At 39.3% G+C, this 18,449-nt stretch overlaps 1 protein-coding gene across 2 annotated transcripts in view; it reads right to left on the minus strand.

Annotated features, from left to right (window-relative positions):
• fam135b (family with sequence similarity 135 member B) overlaps window positions 1–18,449 on the minus strand; it is a 56,209-nt gene that overhangs the window by 35,134 nt on the left and 2,626 nt on the right. The window contains exon 1 of one of the 2 annotated variants that reach the window (XM_036515831.1): window positions 15,806–16,241. The exons of the other annotated variant lie outside the window; for it this stretch is intronic. The gene's annotated coding sequence lies outside the window, so the exon portion shown is untranslated. Of the gene's footprint in view, window positions 1–15,805; window positions 16,242–18,449 lie in introns of those variants that run through there. 2 annotated transcript variants of the gene reach the window in all.

Below are 18,449 nucleotides of genomic sequence, written 5' to 3' on the forward strand. Positions count from 1 at the left end.
AGAAAAAATAAGACATATCTCAGACATAGACACCAAGTTATTTTTGTGGGTTGTTGCATAGCAATAATAATTTATATCTGTATCGCTGTTCGCTGTCTCTATTGCACACATGCCAGCAGGCAGCCTTCTCTTGCCATATGGCAGAAGCTAAGCTGGGATGGGCCAGGACTTAGATGGGAGACACAAGCTGCTAGTGATGCTGGTGGGCCAACAGGGGGCAATCCTACATATAGGCCAACTGGAAACTGATGACCTTGTGCAGTGATGGGGACACAGTGCTATGGGAAGTATCTTTCAGGCGAGACACGGAGGCCAGATCCTGAATCATTATGCAATGCTCGTTAAAGTTCCAGTGACATTTATTAGCAAACACTGGCCAAAGTCCCAATATGACTTAATCAAAGTGGCCATCTATTCATCCCTTAGAATTCTGAAAAGGTTCTTGCCGCTTGAGCACGAACTAAAGTTTACTGTGAGTTCAGGAGCCAAAATGGCATTGAACCCCCCAACAGGTGATGTAGGTACAGATTTCCGATGGATTAGGTCAGTTTCACAAAAGTTTTTAGCAACTGATGCTTTGTACAAAGAATATACAAAGATACAAATTCAGCAGCAGAAACATACATACTCCTCATACATTTTTGCCTAAAAAGTAATAACATTGATTACAAGGTCATTTCTTCAGAACCGAACTGTAGGAATGTGATAGGCACAGCATGCTGAGATTAAGGGTTATCTGCAGTCGCTGTTGCCGCCTGATGTCAAAAAAGAAAAAAAAATCTTCCCACCGAGATGAAGTTTCTTTTTTTCCAAGAAATTATGTAATGCGAATTGAGGAAGAGCCAATATTGTGAAGCAGAAAGGACAGCCCATTAATTCTCGGTCGCAGACAGCGCTGTGCTCTAATAAACCCAGCTACAGAAGGCCACGGTGCTCCATCTTTGATCCTCGTGTCAGTTGTGTCCCTTAGATCTCTGCTCCATGAAGGGAGCCTTCTCAAAAAGTCCACGGAAAGGCAGCTCCGACAAGCTTTTTGACCCTGTACCATTCCGGACATTCACAAAGGTTATCACTGAATTAACTGCCCTGCAAAGCAAGAGAAGGTGAGCCAGCATGCCGGTATGGCCCTGCCAGATGATAAAGAGCTCAAATCTGTACATGTGCTGAATGCTGCACACACACAGAATAAGTAGTTATTCTCTTTTGCTAGGTCAGCAAAATTCCCTAACAATTAATACTGTCTTTCGCTTTGTATTCTCATAATGATTTCATATTGATTATTTCTGCTGTGATGATATAGCTAATCTGATCTAAGTAGTTTGTACAATGGTGGGCCTGTCTAAAGTTACCATTCCCTACAGATGCAGCTGTATAAAGCCAGGTTATGGAGAAAGGCTTGCGGTGAGAGAGCATGTGCTTTGATGTCTCGGCACGTCTTGAGTGGTTTCCATTACACAGCAGAGGACAAAAGGGGCGTCTTCATTTTATTAAATCATGCTACGTTCTGTGCATGCATAATTCGGCAGAAAGCACCATGGTCCAATATCCAAGCTCACAGATAACAAATAATGAAAACTAAAGATACCTGGTTACTGCATTTTTGCTAATGAAAAACAAATCCAAGTTTGGGATCCATTACGGGTCCAGCCTATGATTTTGTGACTGCAATTACTCACAAACCCTTTGTAATGAATCAGTAAGCAGTAAGCCTTGTAATAGAAAGGTATGAAATATATAGAGTATTTTAAAAAAGCAGAATCTTGTAGTTTCACACCAAATAATACACAATGGATGGAGTATGTGTGGATTATAAGTATTTCTTTTCAGAATGATGCTGGTTAGAATGACGCTGTAAAGCACTGTGATTGTTTAAATATGGTTTGATGTTTTCTGCATCTGTGCTGTTGCTCTTGCAGCCTGATTAAATCCAATCTAGATACAAGTGACTGCCAAACTAGCATATATTACAGTAAGGACCCTGGCAATGATGTTGATAGTGTGGTGTTACGGCTAATACTGCTACCACTGCCTCTATAGCTACCGTGGTCATGGGGCATCGCTGCTGTTGCATTTTGGATCTAATGACTCTGTGCCTGCTGGCTTTCTGCTAAAACCTGAGGCTCTAAAGCCCATTTCTCTCCACTCTGTGACATTATTGGTACACCTCTTTTTCTGTCTAATTTCTTTGTACCGTATCTAGGAGGATGACCATACGCAGGCCAGACGACCTTGCTATATCACCATATCATTTCAGCTTCATCTCCTTACTATTGTCAGGACATCTGAATATGACTCAGTGGATTGGATGATGGTGTTGCAGACTACTTGATTTGTAACACATCCCAAGTATGGGCGCCACAGACTATGAAGAACTATCTCTCTGCGCTGCCTGTGTTTTCCTCTCTGATTGTACAGTGGGATCAAAAGTTTCACACACATACAGACAAATGGAGTAAATGACCAGTGCATGCAGTGGTTTGGATGTCCCCTCCCCTCCAGTCACTCTGGATGTGCCCCACTGCTGTAGGATCCAAAATGTCTGCCTTTGATCCCACATTCCACAATGCTGCCTCCCAGTACTAAAGGCGGTTCACTGTCTGGAGTGAATGTGTGAAATGATCATGACACGGCTGTTTGTCACCAGCTACATGTTCTTAGCGCCGATTTTGACACTGTTCTTGATGGAGGCTCCCAAGCTCCACCTGCTTGACCACTGATGACATCCACAAGCTAGAACTCTGTGGTGGTTCACACTTCAATGGTCAATGTTATCTTCCCGGGTATCAGCCATTATGCATGCTTTTGTTTGCATTAATAAATAATCCTCCACTTCTGTTTTCCATTAAAGACTGGTTGTCTTGATTTTTTCATCAGTCATTCATTTCTTCAATTGCATTGGTCTACCATTGTTTTTAATTTAAGGGTGCCGCCTGCACAAACTGTCTCTTGCTGTTCATAGCAAGATATCCATTTTTGGACATGAACAGCAAGCAAAATGAAACCTGACATTTAGAAAAATTATGTTGTCTGAACTGCACTTGAATTGGTCCAATACTGATCACTAGCCAGCAACTAAGCCAATGTTCAAAGATGCATAGCTCGAAATGTCCCTCATAAGACACTTGAAAAATGACAGTACATGCATGCATCCCTCAGTGTCCAAAGCTGAATGCATAACTCTCATCCTCACAAACACAGCATGGGCCTGGCTCCTGAACAGACAGGTCTCCAGTGACAAGTACCTTTATATGGTTTGATCTGTCTCAGCCACATTAAGCCTATGCTCTAGATTTAAAAATAGACCTACGCTGCATATTTAACAAAAGGCATGTATTAAACACTTAACATGGGAATGGTCCACATTAGGTCTGTTCTACACATTAAACATATTGCTTACATTGGGTCTAAGCCATAGATTTAACCTAGCAACAGTCCACATTAGGCCTATATTGTACATTTAACATGGTGATGGTCAGCCCTAGGCCTATTCTGTGCATTTAACAAATGGATGGTCCACTATTGATCTATTTCACATTTTAATAGGGACTGTACACATTGAGTATACCGTACATTGTCATAAGGATGGTACACATGAGGCCAATTTTACATATTTAACATGGGCAAAACTGGCATAGGACAGGGTTGTACAATTTCCCATTACTCTATGGGGGATATTTGGTTACAAACTTTACCCATAGATACTTTTGAAGTAGCCTTTTGAGCCTTTCTGAAGTCATTTTCTGAAGTGCTTTTTCAGTACTTAGAGCTCATGTTCAGCTTTTCACACTGGCTCTCTACTCTTGCTCCCCCAATCTCAGAAACCAAATTTAGCCATTCTGAATCCATGGCTCCCCACGCAATTGTCATGAACACAAAAACCAGGTGGGGGTGGGGGGGTATGAAAGACAGGGTGCTGCTTTTCCTGGAAAAGAAACTCTACAAATAACCTACAAAATAAGCGACAATGCAGTCACGTAATCAGTTCATACAGTAACTCACAACATCAATGTGTCAAGAGCTGTGTTTATCAGATGAGCATCTACGCATTGAGTAAAAAGACTCCACGTTATATAAAAGAACATGGAAAACAACACATGCCCAGCAACCATGGTACAGATATTAGGTTCAAAGTGTTCACATCAAAAGGTGTACATAATAAGAAAACAATATGAGGGACACTAATGGACATGGGCCTGCTGCCAGACTCCCATCCCTAATTTGCAGTCTTTATTAGTCTCATTATGCCAATATCTACATCAATAAGGATTTTTTGGAAGGTAAAATACTTAATGCAAAAACATATTGATATTTAGTTTACATGCATATGAATTAAATGGCTGCAATAACTACATGTAGTTGAGTTTGATAATGCTGTGAACAATATTGTGACTACAGTGTATTTAGCTTATGTTTATCACATTCACAGTCCTGTTCTACCAAAGGTTAAATTTCCTTAACCATAGATATGTACCCCAACAGACAAAAATGATACTGAGTGAAACATGAAACCTGTCTCCACAGTAACTTTCCCTGCAAATTCTCACAGCAGGACGTTTGAGCAATGCAAATACAGTGGGACACTACGATATCTTAAAATGTGACACCGCCACAAAAGGCAAGTCAAGTTTCAGTTCATAGAGATGAATATTTTAAAAAACAATCTGTTCCAGTCTCACTGGTGTGACAGTTTCCTACCAAAACATACTTGTCCTCGCATCAACACATTAGCACCTCAACATGCACATTAAGATAAATGAAAAGCTACCACTCGTACAGTACATATGAACACAAAATGTTTGAAACTGTAAACAATTAACTTCCTCTGATGGCCTAATTGATCAATACTTTCAGGGCTTCATTAGCTGCCATCCTTCACGTAATAATTATGTTGCATCACTTAATAATTATCAGCCTAAATATTGGCTATGAATATGAATGGATTATTATCATGTACCATAGTGGGTTTTTTTTTTGTATATTTTGCGTAATTAACAAACAGTTTAAAGTTTAGCAGCACACAGAGCACAGACCCACAGGGTGTTGAGCTTAAGATGGCTTAAGTGAAGGAAATACTGTGGCCACTCACTGATGTAGCTCCCAAAAGGCTGTTTTTCATTACTGCATAGTGCTGAAGAGCAGGGACAGTGATTCAGCCAGCATGGCCATCTTTGTTCTCCCCAGTCACCTGCAGCCTACGTCCTGTTTTTAATGTCTTACTGCCCTTGCGTCTCCAAGGGAGGATGAAAAAAATTGCCTGATTATTTCACTTTTGACAACATATGACTGCCATGAATTGGTTTCTGGATTGTTATCGAATGCATAAAGATGTCACACCATGATTACAAAGCAATAAGAAACCATGGCCCCTCTGTGACTGCTTCATCTCAGTTTAATAAACGCTCTATACAGAAGTTGGTTAACAAGCCTGTACTAGTCCAAAACTTTACATCTGGATTTGTGGATTTCCATTAAATCCTAAAAATATAACATTTGCCTGGGTATCGGCTGTAATCCTTCAGATAAATTGGTCCAATAAAATACTAGAATGTAAAACTGTCAAATGTGTAATGTAAATTGACAAATGTGTAGCATGCCCCTCCTCACTGATATGTTGTTAAATCAATCTCGGTCACAACATGGATGTAGCTATAAAACTTGGCTCTTGGAAGAAAATATCTGTCCACAGGCTGCCTACAAACATATAATCATACTCAAACACATGTATATCAAGATCTCTGGACTGATCATAGTCTCTGAACTAGTCATTTATATTGTTGAATTTATTTAGTGTTGAATTTATTGCTCTTTTCATCATAGGCATTAGTCACTTCACCAAGTTTTCAGTTAAGAATTATCAAGATGTTTACTACATTTTTCTTTGATTATAATTAAGAGACATTACATGCTGTCTAAAACACCAATCCACTGTTCTCATTAAGTCGCCCAACAGTCAAGCACAAAAGCATTCTTATGCTTTTGCCCTCATACTTATTTGCTTCTCAGATAAATTGTGTCATGTGATTTGGTTTATTCTCAAACACTATGCCTGTATGCAAATTTTTCAAGGCATTGTGGACACATCATAAATTCACAAGACACTTATCATAGCTTAATCATGAGCATCGTGAGCACCCCTATAGGCCAACTGCCCCTGTACAGAGCATGTTTGTTTTGTATAGATCAAATGTACTGGTTAAACGTCATAATTTCCACGCAGATGGTTTCTTCGTACTACTGTGACCATATTGTTGTGAGCTCTTGCTGTGCTCTCTGATCTTGACAAATGAATCATGCTCTGGATAACACCTCCCTTATTATTAACCCCCTTTCCCAAAATAGAGTTTACCCACTGGGAAGGAATCATCGTGATATAATGGTGCAAATCATTATGGTGAATCATAAATCCTCAGAACTGCACTATATTATTTTCTACACTGTCCTCATGCTTCAGTACCTATGCAATGCTGCAAGAAGAAATTACTGAACAAATTAATGGTGTGAGAAATGATCCATATAAAACTAGAAAACTTGAAACTTCTTCTCACTTGTAAAAGCTTTTACTGTAATAAAAAAAAACCCTCCTCTAAATTTAAAATGCCTGTTTTATTATCACATTATCTTCTGACCATAAAATACAATCAATAGATGTAACCATGCTGATCAACGCACCACACAAAAAACAAACAGAAGGAGGAATATTACAAAAAAAACAAAGAATTTACTTAATAATAAAAACGAAAATAAAGCTGCCTTGGTCACCTAGCCACAGTCAAACTGCTGGAAAGAAAGTGTGACTGCTCTCCGGCCACACACCTATATTTAATGGCCGGGTAATTGGACAGGTGTAGCTCGTTAACCTATTGACAGTTTAAAAGCACAATTACAACAAATAGATGAAAACTGGAAAATGCAGTTGACAGAACACAGTTCCTATTGGTAAGTCTGAATTGGTTTAGACACAGGTATTCCCCCTTGTTGTTATGCCCTACTCTTTATCAGTGTGGTGTTGAGGGTGGGGACAATTTAGCAACAGACTGAGGAGATTCGCTGAGGTCGTGTGCCTCAGCCAGCTCTGCGAGGTGGACAGATTACAATACAATGCAAATCATGCTTCACGGAAAGATTTTTCTGTTTTTTCCCATTGTCGTATTTGTTTTTTTATTTAAAAAAAAAACATTTTAGCCCGATTGCATTTTTGTTTTTCCAATTTGCTGGACATTTTGAGCCCCGACGGAGGGGAAACGAATTACGCCCTTAGACAGATCCTCTGTAGAATTCACCGGAATATTGCAAAAAGGACAGCAGATTACTGAGACTGTCCCGTGTGGGACAGAACCTCAGCCAAGTTCCCTGAAAGATATTAAGGAAATGAGTTCGGATGAGAACAGATGCCATTGTGGAGAAGAGGGCGGCACGATGGGGTTGCCAGGGCACAGCATGAACCTGGAGAGGACTCTTATGTCATAAATCAGGTGACGCTGCGCTTAACTGTGTCCGCGGGACAACCTCACAGTCATCCCTCTCAGTGCCGCACTACTTTAGATTATGAATGTGACGCATGTACTGTCTGAACAAATTTTATACGGAACATACTGGGCTATAGACTTTAGTTGTCTGTAATTTATCAGTGCATATGTTTTACTGTCAACGTTTCTTTTTAGAGACACAATACTAATTACAAACCATCATTTTAAATATGTAAGCAGTTATACATTTACTATTCCTGGTCAGGTGACAGGTTGGTTTACATTTAAAAAAAAAAAACAATTATTTGAGTCACAGTGACTACTAGCTTCACTGCAGCAGTTAGTGCTCTTGGTAAGATAAGGGTCAAATTTGTCAAAGGGCCCTAAATAGGACACCTTTGACAAATTGTATTTCACAAGCTGGTATTCCTCCTGGTAAAAAAAAAAACAATCTAATAGTTTCTCCCAAAGGTAAATATGTGTCCAAATTTTTCCCTGAAGTTTCACTAAAAGTCACAAAGGGTAACTTGGCTAAACATGAGCCATTATATTTCACTCTTTTGCTCTCCTGTATGAGTATTTATAGACAGAAATGTTATCTTGTTTTACTGTTAGTAGACTGGTACATAAATACAGAACTAGGAAACCAACTCTTTATGGTTAGATATTCATATATTTGCACTGATCCCTTGAGCTCTGTGAAACTAATGACTGTATGTAAGCTTACCAGTACATTCATTTTTTTCTGTCTTCTAAATTTTGACAGTCATGTTTCAGCATATATTTAAAATTCTACAGTACATTTATTTTCAAAGTGCTGTCAGTCCATGCTCCAGTGGATATCATTCACTTCAAAATAGACAACAGCAAAGGGAAAAATAAAATTAGGCCTATTCCAAATTGAATCATTTTAAATGAAATGGTAATACACTTGTGTAACATTAAAAGGAAGACACGGCAGATCATGCTGTCTAAGTGCAGCCGATCTGGACCAGTGCTGGGGAGTCTCTGCATATAGCAGGTACATGGCTTGAGCCATGAAATACAGGTAGGTCCATTGGAATTTCTTCAAAACAGATGACCCCGACAGCATGGTAGACCTGCTCCCTCTGTTTTCCCTCTAGATGTAACTCAGAACTTGGATCTTTAGGTTTTGTTGTTGCTGTTGTTTTATCCAGATATGCCTGACTGTTTCATTCTTTGGAGATACGATTTGATTTGCCATTTCTTTATATTTATATATTTCTGAGTATCTGGATCACAAAATTTATCTGCGAAACATTAGCCATTATCTATTATCTGACTTTTTCATTGTTACAAATTCAAGATCAGGGTGTTCATCGCAGGACTCACTTCTTTTCCCCCCAGCTGTTTGACGGTACATCTCATCTATTCATTTTCTCTGCACAAGCACTACTACTACAGCTGAACCGTGAAAACGACTGCCCTAAATACCCCACTTTGACCTAGCATGCATGTTCAGAAAATAAACACAACAGTATGTTTTAGCATCCTTTCACAGCGGGTATTCTAGATATATTCCAGTGTGTGCTGACGTCTGCTATTGATTATTTATTTCTTGCTGTCTGTCAGAGAGCATTTTATTTCAATGTGGCTCAGACATGTGACAATTACAGTGTTTCATACATTCTCTAAAAGGAACAGAGGAAATGTCTTTATCAGTGATTTTTTTTTTTTTTTCAGTTTAAGCAGTGTTTTGAGCAACACAGTTATTGAGAAAGCTCTTATCCTCACAAGCCAAACTACAGTATGTGTTCTTGGGATGTTATGCATTTATATATTATAATACCCACTCATTAAATTATATATTGAGTTAATGGAACTATATTGCATTGCTTTTAATTTTCAAGGACCTAAGGCAGTAAGTAACATTGTGCATCCAATGGCCTTTCAGTGGATTCAAACAGGACCTCTGGATATTAACAGTTTAAGTGTGAACTGTGACACAAGCAAATTTGATTAGAGACTATTCATGCTCAAAACTACACCAAGGTCACAACTTCACTTTTAAAATGACACTAATTACTCTGTTAACTGTCTCCTTATGAAATTAATTTGGACGCATTAAGCATTTAAACGACTTAAGTGAAATCAACCCCCAACATTGTGGCATATTTTGGGAAACATACACCATTAAACATTAAACTATACAACAGAGACAGTACAATGCACAGAAGTTTAGATGCATTAAAATGAGTACTAAATCCATTGATAATCAAAACCAGTGTGACTACGACATGGACTGCCTGGCCATACTGTGAATGTAATTAATTACAGAGCTCTGCATTATTTAGGCCAGGGAACTGAAGCTTCAAACAGTGCTTTTGGGTATGAAATGGAGGAGGAATTCATGGTCACCTTCAGCTCCCAATTTTTACTGTCTGCTTATTTGGAATTCAGATCCCTGCCCTCACAGCAAACATTAGCCATTCACAGTATGGCACAACTACATGTGCTGCAATGTGACAAGTGACACCATATCTGATTAATGACAGAGACTGTGCTTCAGAGGTCTGCCAAGACGCTATGGTTACAGATTGATTTGACAGATTTGATTTACAGACCATACCACAGTGGTGGGGATATTATCCCTCTTACCTATCGATAACTTTGTTGGCCATAGCCTGTTAGCTTCCCTGATATGTTGCCAGTGTATAATTGGCCAAGTCTGTTCTCCATAGTCCAAACTAGCTTTTACTACAAGTCAGCCTTGCAGACCACAGTTTATTACTAACAAGACAGGGTGTCAAACAACAACCTCACCACAACATTTTACATTACAGCTCCTTAGCAGATGTTCTTATCCAGAACAACTTACATAGCTCATAATTTGTTTAACATGGTATCCATTTGTACAGCTAGATATTTACTGAGGCAATTCAGGTTAAGTACCTTGTCCAAGGGTACAATAGCAGTGAGAACCTGGGAATCAAACCAGAAAGCCCTGTTCCTTACCACTACACCACATTACTGTACACCTTACATTTTAATGAGAATGTACTTAGTGCCAAGACCCTGTTCAGAACATTTGTTGGTGATGCAAAATTGACATGACACTGTCAAGACGTGTGTGTGTGTGCTTGTGTGTGTGTGTGTGTGTGTGTGTGTGTGCGTGCCTGCATGCAAGTGTGTCTCTGTCACACTCCACTGTCTCCTATTCCTGACCACTAAATCACTGAGCCAATAGAGAAGTTACACCAGGTCTTAGGTATTTAGCTATACTCTGCCTGATATCCAGGATCCAGGTGCTGACACCACAAAGAATAAAGAACTTGAATACATGCTCACTCAAAGTGCTCTAAAACACTGTTCCTCATGAAGGAAAATGTCATTATAAGTCCCAATGCAACTACATAATTCACACAGCATATGTTGTCCTTCCATTTTGCAATATCTAATAATGTCATATTATGAAACCATGTTGTAAAGTTTGGTGAACCTTTTTCAACCATCCATATAAAGAATGAACAGAGGCATGCAATTACTATACAATAACACTGATTAAAAGGGTTTTTGCCCATACAGACAGCTAACCAGACATTGTATTTGCTAGATATTTGTACAGTATGTGCAGGTCCTGACAATGTGCATGTTTAATGTTATTGACAACAAGTGTGTTGTTTTAATAACCACTGTATAGTTTTAAAACAATGTGTGTCTGAGCTGGCTCTTGATGTACCATTCTAATCCACAAGGATAGCATAAAGCAATGCTTCTTTTTAATTGGACAGCTTGTTTCTAATAAAATACTGGCTGACTCTTCTGTAATTACAGATATTGTGTCTCCTGGCATTCCTAGATAGTTTTGCGAGGGTAAAATGTTATTGAATTAGAAAAGTGGTAATTTCTTTCGCAATCTCCAAGGGCATGTTATGATATGGCCAATTAGGCTGTATCCCAAACAGGTAAATTGCAACCTACTTAGGGAATCTGATTAGTGGCTACCATATCGGGGAGTTTCCCAGATCATAAGTATGCATCACACAGGTACTACTGAGAGTCTTAACCTGGAGCTGTTTGAAGGCTACAACCAACATCCACCATCCAGAAAGAGAACAGTGGTTGCTAATCTCCTATCAAGCACTGCAGTATAAACATTGAAATCTACAATACCATGTCAGGAAAAAGGAACATAAAACATCAGCTGGCAGACATTACAATGAACAAGCTAGCCAGTATTACAATAGCAAGCCAGCTACTGTAACACTCTAGAAACAGAGGTAAATGAACTTATTGCTAAAAAAAAATCTTTTTTTCTTGGAATCAATCATGGAATCATTCAATTAATCAATCAATCAATTTCAGCACCTATTGTATTAGTGATTACTGATCAGTAATAGCCTATTATAGGCTAAGGAACTATACCGTATTACTTAATGCTTTAGAATGGTGACACAGGACATGAGCCAGTGATAATATTATTTGCTGCATGCGATGGGGAGGGAACCTTTTCAAGGTCCACAGGTACAGATCTCATATGCTTAAACTGAAAGACTATAAGTCCTGCATAGCCAGCTTTGCCCAAAAAAGGCAGTATGTGAACCTAGTCTGAATTGTCCAACAAAGTCCACAAGGAAAAAGGCAGTGTGTGAACCTAGTCTGAATTGTCCAACAAAGTCCACAAGGAAAAAGGCAGTGTGTGAACCTAGTCTGAATTGTCCAACAAAGTCCACAAGGAAGTCTCAACTGTTGCCTCTATATTCAGCTAGTCAACTGACTAAAACAAAAGATAATCTAGTCAGATTCTCTGTAGCTGCTCGGGAGCTGCAGTATGAATTAAATGTCCCATAAATATTTAACACTCTGTATTTATGTTTTATGTTCTCCCTGTTTGCTTAATAAATGATTGAACACACCTAAAGAGCACTCACTTTTGAGTCATTATGATTTCCTAAAAAATGCTCAGTATTTCTGATGGCTGATCAGCTGCTTATTTCAAATGATCAGCCTTTAATCATTCTGCCTGCATTTTACATGTAAATTCTGTTTACGGACAACAGAATGTTGGGACACGCACATCTGCGACCCTGTGTAGGAGTGACACCAACAACTGAAATGTCCAAGCTTGCATACAAACAACTGAAATGTCCAAGCTTGCATACAAATAACCGAAAAATACCAAAGGCTGCGTACAAAATTGAAATGCATCTTGCACACACACACAAACATTCTTTCAAGAATGATGGTACTCTATTATTGAAGCATCAGAAACATAAAGGTCCCACTGAAACTCAGTCTAAAAATAATTACTAGACATAGTCCTTTTACTTAGATTTTCAGCTCCACTCAAAAAATGTCCATAAATGCTTTATAAAATTGAAGATAATAACACTGTACTGTACTGTAGTGTGCACAGCCTCCCATTGGCCCTTGCCATTCAGCATGTCAGGAGAATGCCCTGAATTTCCTTTGACCAAAAAAAGGCAAACATTTTTATTATTGATATTCATTCAGTTGATAACATAGCACATGGCATATGGTAGAAAGACTTCAATCTTTTTTTGCCCACCAAGAAAAAAGATGTACTGACAAGAAACAACATTATGACATAAAAATACCAATGAACCATTTAATTTAATAACCCTTTAATGCCCTGTCTATCAAAATGACATTAAAAGGAACAACCTAACATATTTCTGTTGGACTCTTTGATCAAAAAATGGGGAATGTAATGGCATAAATATTAATTCACCTACTTTGAGGTTATAGAAAACAGTAATTTGTCAAGACTTTTGGTTTAAACAAAAGCATGGTCTTTTGCAGACAAAATGCAGAAGCTACTGGACATCAGGGTGAAGTAATACCCTGTGACTCATCATTGGTTTCTTCACAGTGTGCTAAAGAGACTACGCAAACAGTGAATATGCTAACCTAATTTATGGCTGCTGTGTTTACTACCACCGCTGAATTGGGACTACATTATTACAAGTGTATTGCTCCTCCATTACATATTTTCTTAGCAGACATCCTTATCCAGAGCAACTTACATTGTTTACATTTTTTTCAGTGTTATCCACTTATATAACTGGATATTTCCTGAAGCAATTTGAGTACCTTAAGAGCTGAACCCGCAACCCTTGGGGTACATGCTCAACTCCTTAACGACTATACCAAAATACAGGTACAAAATGTGTGGGGTCATCTGCTGATGTGTTGGATGTGCTTTATCTCAGCGATATGTGAGAGGAAGGCTCTTCCTTGTGTTTGCACACACAATTTCTTTCAATTGTCCTGCAGTAATACCCAAAGCCTTGTAGAGCTCTCCTGAGCCCCACTGATACATCTGACTCCATCATTATTTTTTTTCAGAGAATTACTTTGTACCTCACAGTCATCCATTTAATTAGTTTTATGTTCTATTTCCTGCTAAAGGAAAATTATATTCCCAAAAATGAAACAATATTGCTTTGTATTATTTATATAACAAATGGAAAATTGGAACCAGACACAAACAAGGTGAAGGTAAACTGAAAAATTACAAAAAAATTAATAAATAAATAAATTCTGGTGCTCTGAGGTCCTCAGTGAGAAGAGCTGATTGCACATTGAGGTGCATGAAAGTAAAGCTCTTAAGCAGTATGCTAAAATAGTTATTCTGCAGTAATGCAGAAGCAGCAAATGTTAACACATTCAAATCAATGTGTCGCTGCAGTTATTACATTTGAATGATTATTTAATTGTCCAGAATTCCTTTCAGCTGAGCAGAGTGTTTTGTGCGGGGAAAAAATGCACATAAGCAGACTTTGGATGTTGAGGACATTGTGTTCTCTGATATGGTGTAGGCGCAGTACTTGCTCGATGTTAACTGCAGCTTTAACAAAATGTGTTGAAACTTGTGCTCCTTGCATGGGTACAGTGTGTGTGGATGTGTGTGTGTGTGAGTGAGACTGTGCGTGTGCGTGTGTGTGTGTCTCTGGTTTGATAGCTGACAGCTTTATAATGAGATCGAGAGGACAGCTCATGGTATTGTGTCCCCTGACTTCAAGTCTTGCCTGAGGAGCAATGGTGATGTGCCCACATTATCAAACACATCCTATGAGTCAACAATAATGTCAATCATTTCATGCCATGGATGTTTTATCTAGTTACAGAAATCCCTCGCTATTGATGCGTACATGCTGAACCCATTAGCTACCTACTCATGCCTGCCATGGCCATGGTGCTCTGTTAAACTAAACCATACTGAACCATACAGCATTCAGAGAAGAACAGCCTGCTATGAATACGTTTAAACAAATCACATTACAATATGTAGCCAGTTCCAAGCAATCAGTTTACCTACATATGACTGTTTGGGATTCATAGGGGTAATCAATTTCATTGTCCACTTAAACGAAATGCTGTATTCTGCAAGGCATGTAATTAGGATACAGAATTGTGACAAAACAAAGATGCAGTGCTGTAGTTTCATGAGGTACAGACAGCGTGGGATCTGGGCTCTCCTCACACAACCTTTTTAATGTAAGAAAAATAAAGCAAATGGCTGCATTAGTGGCATTGTTTCGACCTGCAGCCTAATTACTTGTACGGTGTAAAGTATAAATAACCGGAGAGCAAACGCGCAGCGACGATAGCACATTATTCGACACCTATAATTCTACTGTGAGATACTTAATTGTAAACTGTTCGTTGCTAGGTCTACTTGGATAAATAAACCTGGCAGTATATAATGTGAATAAGTCCGAATCTGTTAAATGAAAAGAAATTACTTTTTGTAAGACAGAAATTGACAGCGCACACTCTTGCATATTTATTATGGATTAATTAGCGAGCTACATTCTCGGAGTAACGTCACTCTGGAGGGTTTCGTTTTTAAGTTGCTCTAGCCATACCCAGTTGTCCTTAGCAGCGCTCCATTGTCATATTGCTTTCTGACAGTTCATTCACGTACAGTTTGCTTGGACATTCATGACATGGCTTTAGGATTATTGTGGCTTCCTGCTTTAACAGTGTCTTATTTTGCTAGCTGACTAGCTTGCTAGCCCTACCGCCATGCATTGAAAGAATGCGCATCCAAAATATTCATACAGACATCGCTTAAAAAACATCGATTTTACTGTTTCCTATTGACTTAGGCCGGATCAAACCCCGTACGTTAAAGCTACCAACGCTTACGCATGTCGGAACTGCAGTACAATGTTAGCATCAATTTACATCTATTTATGTATCTAGAACTGGAAGCTTTGAAATCATACACAGGCGGATTGTCCTAATCGCCTATACGCTTCCATGTTTCACAATACATCACGCAGTGCGCCCATTATTCCGTCGCACAAGCATTTTTGAACATCAATACGGCAAAATTACAGTACCCTTACCTTCAGCACTGATGCGGTACGACCCCTCTACTCAACGTTCTCCACTCGGGCAATTCTAATTGTCCCTTCGTAAAAGCTTCACCTGCAACAACGCTTTCTATGGATCTGCGGATGCACGGCCACAGCGTTCACTGTTTAGTGCTGTAAGCAGCTCACCGCTTCTACTGCTGCTGCTGTTGCCATGGTTATTCCATCAGCCCCTCTTAAGTTCTGTACGGCGAAACACTACATCTGCTTGCCTTTCCCATCATAAGCGCTGCTGTGGACTCGTGGCTCTGTTGATCTCCTTGTTTGTCGTTTTTGTTCATTCAGCCTTTCGTGTATTGTTTCAAATGAAAGTAAGCTGACCGTTTGTTCTGCCCAAGGTGTTTTGGTTTTGTCGCGTGCTACCCCGGCGGGTTTACGTCACGGCAGCCTATGCCTAGACTGATTTCAAAAGTAGGACCGATTGACAAGTTGAACCGACGCGAAAGAGATTGCATGATTTAGCATGGATACTGTCTAACAATATGGAAACGTCATCTTCCGGAAAGTAAAGATTAAATGCCAAAACGCAACTTGGAAAATCTGCTATTTAAAAAAGCCTTCTGTGTTTTTCTTTATTTTTATGTAACTGACCAGCAATGAGCATGAGGGTTCTGCAGTTTGGTATTAAACAACAAGTAGGCATGGAGCCAAAGTTTGTTTATACTAACACATTCAGTATCTTAAATGAGGCATAACCAAGTTCTAGGTACACTGATGTGCAGCTGTCCTCTGGTGCAAGTGTAACTGAAATATTTGTCAAGAAGAACATTTTAAGATGATGCAGTACATGATACCAACCCAAAAATACTTTATTACTCCCTACAACCATGACTAAAAGCATTCATCCAACTGCAGCCAGCTTTTATAATGTTTCCATATAGTTACACACACCATGGGCTGCCATGTTAAATGTCCAGCACTGTATTTCAGTGCTGTGCCTTTTGTCTCCCTATTGTCCCGTTACTGATACAGGCTTAGAGGCTCCTTGTCACCACAGGGGCCAAAAGCACCTTGAAAATGGTTTCATCTTAATCAGGCATACATTCAAAATGCATGTTCAATTACATCTCTGTGGTGCATTTCACTTTTGCTATTGGGTAGACATTGAATATTATTAATCATCTGACAGTAGGGTGACGGCCATCTGTCCTGCCCTCCAGACCTAGTACTGAATAATACTGGCAAGGAGTGACATGTCACATATGAGCTTTCTGCATGGCTCAAAAAGACTGGAGTATTGCTATATTGAACAACTGCTAGTTCATTCAGTATACCTATAGGTAGGAACCGAGCCCATTTGCAATTTTGACAAAATCATGACAACCAGTATCCAAAAAATGCACATAAATAAATACTGTAAGTAAACTAGTACTTAAAAACGTAGAAAAAATGCTTATTCATTGCTCAAAACTACCATTTTCGCTTGTAATGAAGTCATCCAGGTTTCATCAAGTATTCATCAGCCTTCGCTGCATTACTGTTCTTCTAAGGAAGACTTGGCCTTGCAGGAATTAGCAGACAATGTGGTTGACATTTGCTGCAGACAAAGAGAGTTCTGGTAGAGATGCTAAAATCTGGAAACTGTGTTCCAGCTGTCTTCATTTGAGGCAAAACCTTCCAGACAATTCATGTCAGTTTGGCGGTTGCAGGTGCAATCTCAGTGTATGGGAAACTATTTGCATTTCAGAGACAGAGGATCAGCTGCTGCAGTACATGGGTCCTTTCACAAATAAGAGGTGAGGGGACCTTGTGTTATGAGCTGTTGCTTGATACATTGCTTTTTGTACAACACCCACAAAACAGCTGCCCAGCGTGTTATTTTTACCATGAGAGACCCCTAGAAATTGCTCAATTTTTCCACAATGTTGGGAGGTGGCTTTCTACATAGAAATTATCTCTATATGTTGAGTTCCCCTTCATTGCACAAAGGTCTGCTCATTCAGCAGACTTCTTACCTATCATACTTATCTATCTGTTGTGGGGTATTATCAAAAAGACATCTGAAAGACATCCCTAATGGGTTGTGGTCATTTCCTACGAGAGGGTAAGTATTTACTTGCAATTGAAAATAGCCAGGTGGCATTTCCCTCAGAGACCTTTGCCTTTGACTGTTTCAGCAGTGCTGTGACTGCTAACATCATTTCCACTAGATCTTTCAAATTGGTAATTTAATATGTTACCGTAATATATTTCTGTGGCTGTGTGTGTGTGTGTGTGTGTGTGTGCAGATGGATACAGGAAATAGAAAAGAATATTTTTGGCTTGAACCATCATATTTCAGACAAATGGACTGCAGGTGTGAAGCAGGGTGTCACATGATCATGAGATGCATGTGACATCTGTTAGAGTAAAACTCGTTTCCTGCACCCACCTGCTAGTTGTGTTCACTGTTGAGTGAAATGTGTGCTTATGACCAGCCACAGACTGAGCTCTCAGGAACCACGTGCACATTTGTCTTGTGGAGACATTGCGCCAGCAGTCAGATGATCTGCATGTGAAATGATCTATTGTTACTCCTTCTTGGGTTCTTCATATTCTGCAGCATGTCGGGAGCCTTGGCAAGAGTTGTCTCTGATGGTCACTGAATATGCATGTTCATATCAACTGAAGAGTGCAT

The sequence above is a fragment of the Megalops cyprinoides genome, chromosome 21 (assembly GCF_013368585.1).
Source record: "Megalops cyprinoides isolate fMegCyp1 chromosome 21, fMegCyp1.pri, whole genome shotgun sequence".
In the NCBI taxonomy this organism is placed as follows: Eukaryota; Metazoa; Chordata; class Actinopteri; order Elopiformes; family Megalopidae; genus Megalops; species Megalops cyprinoides.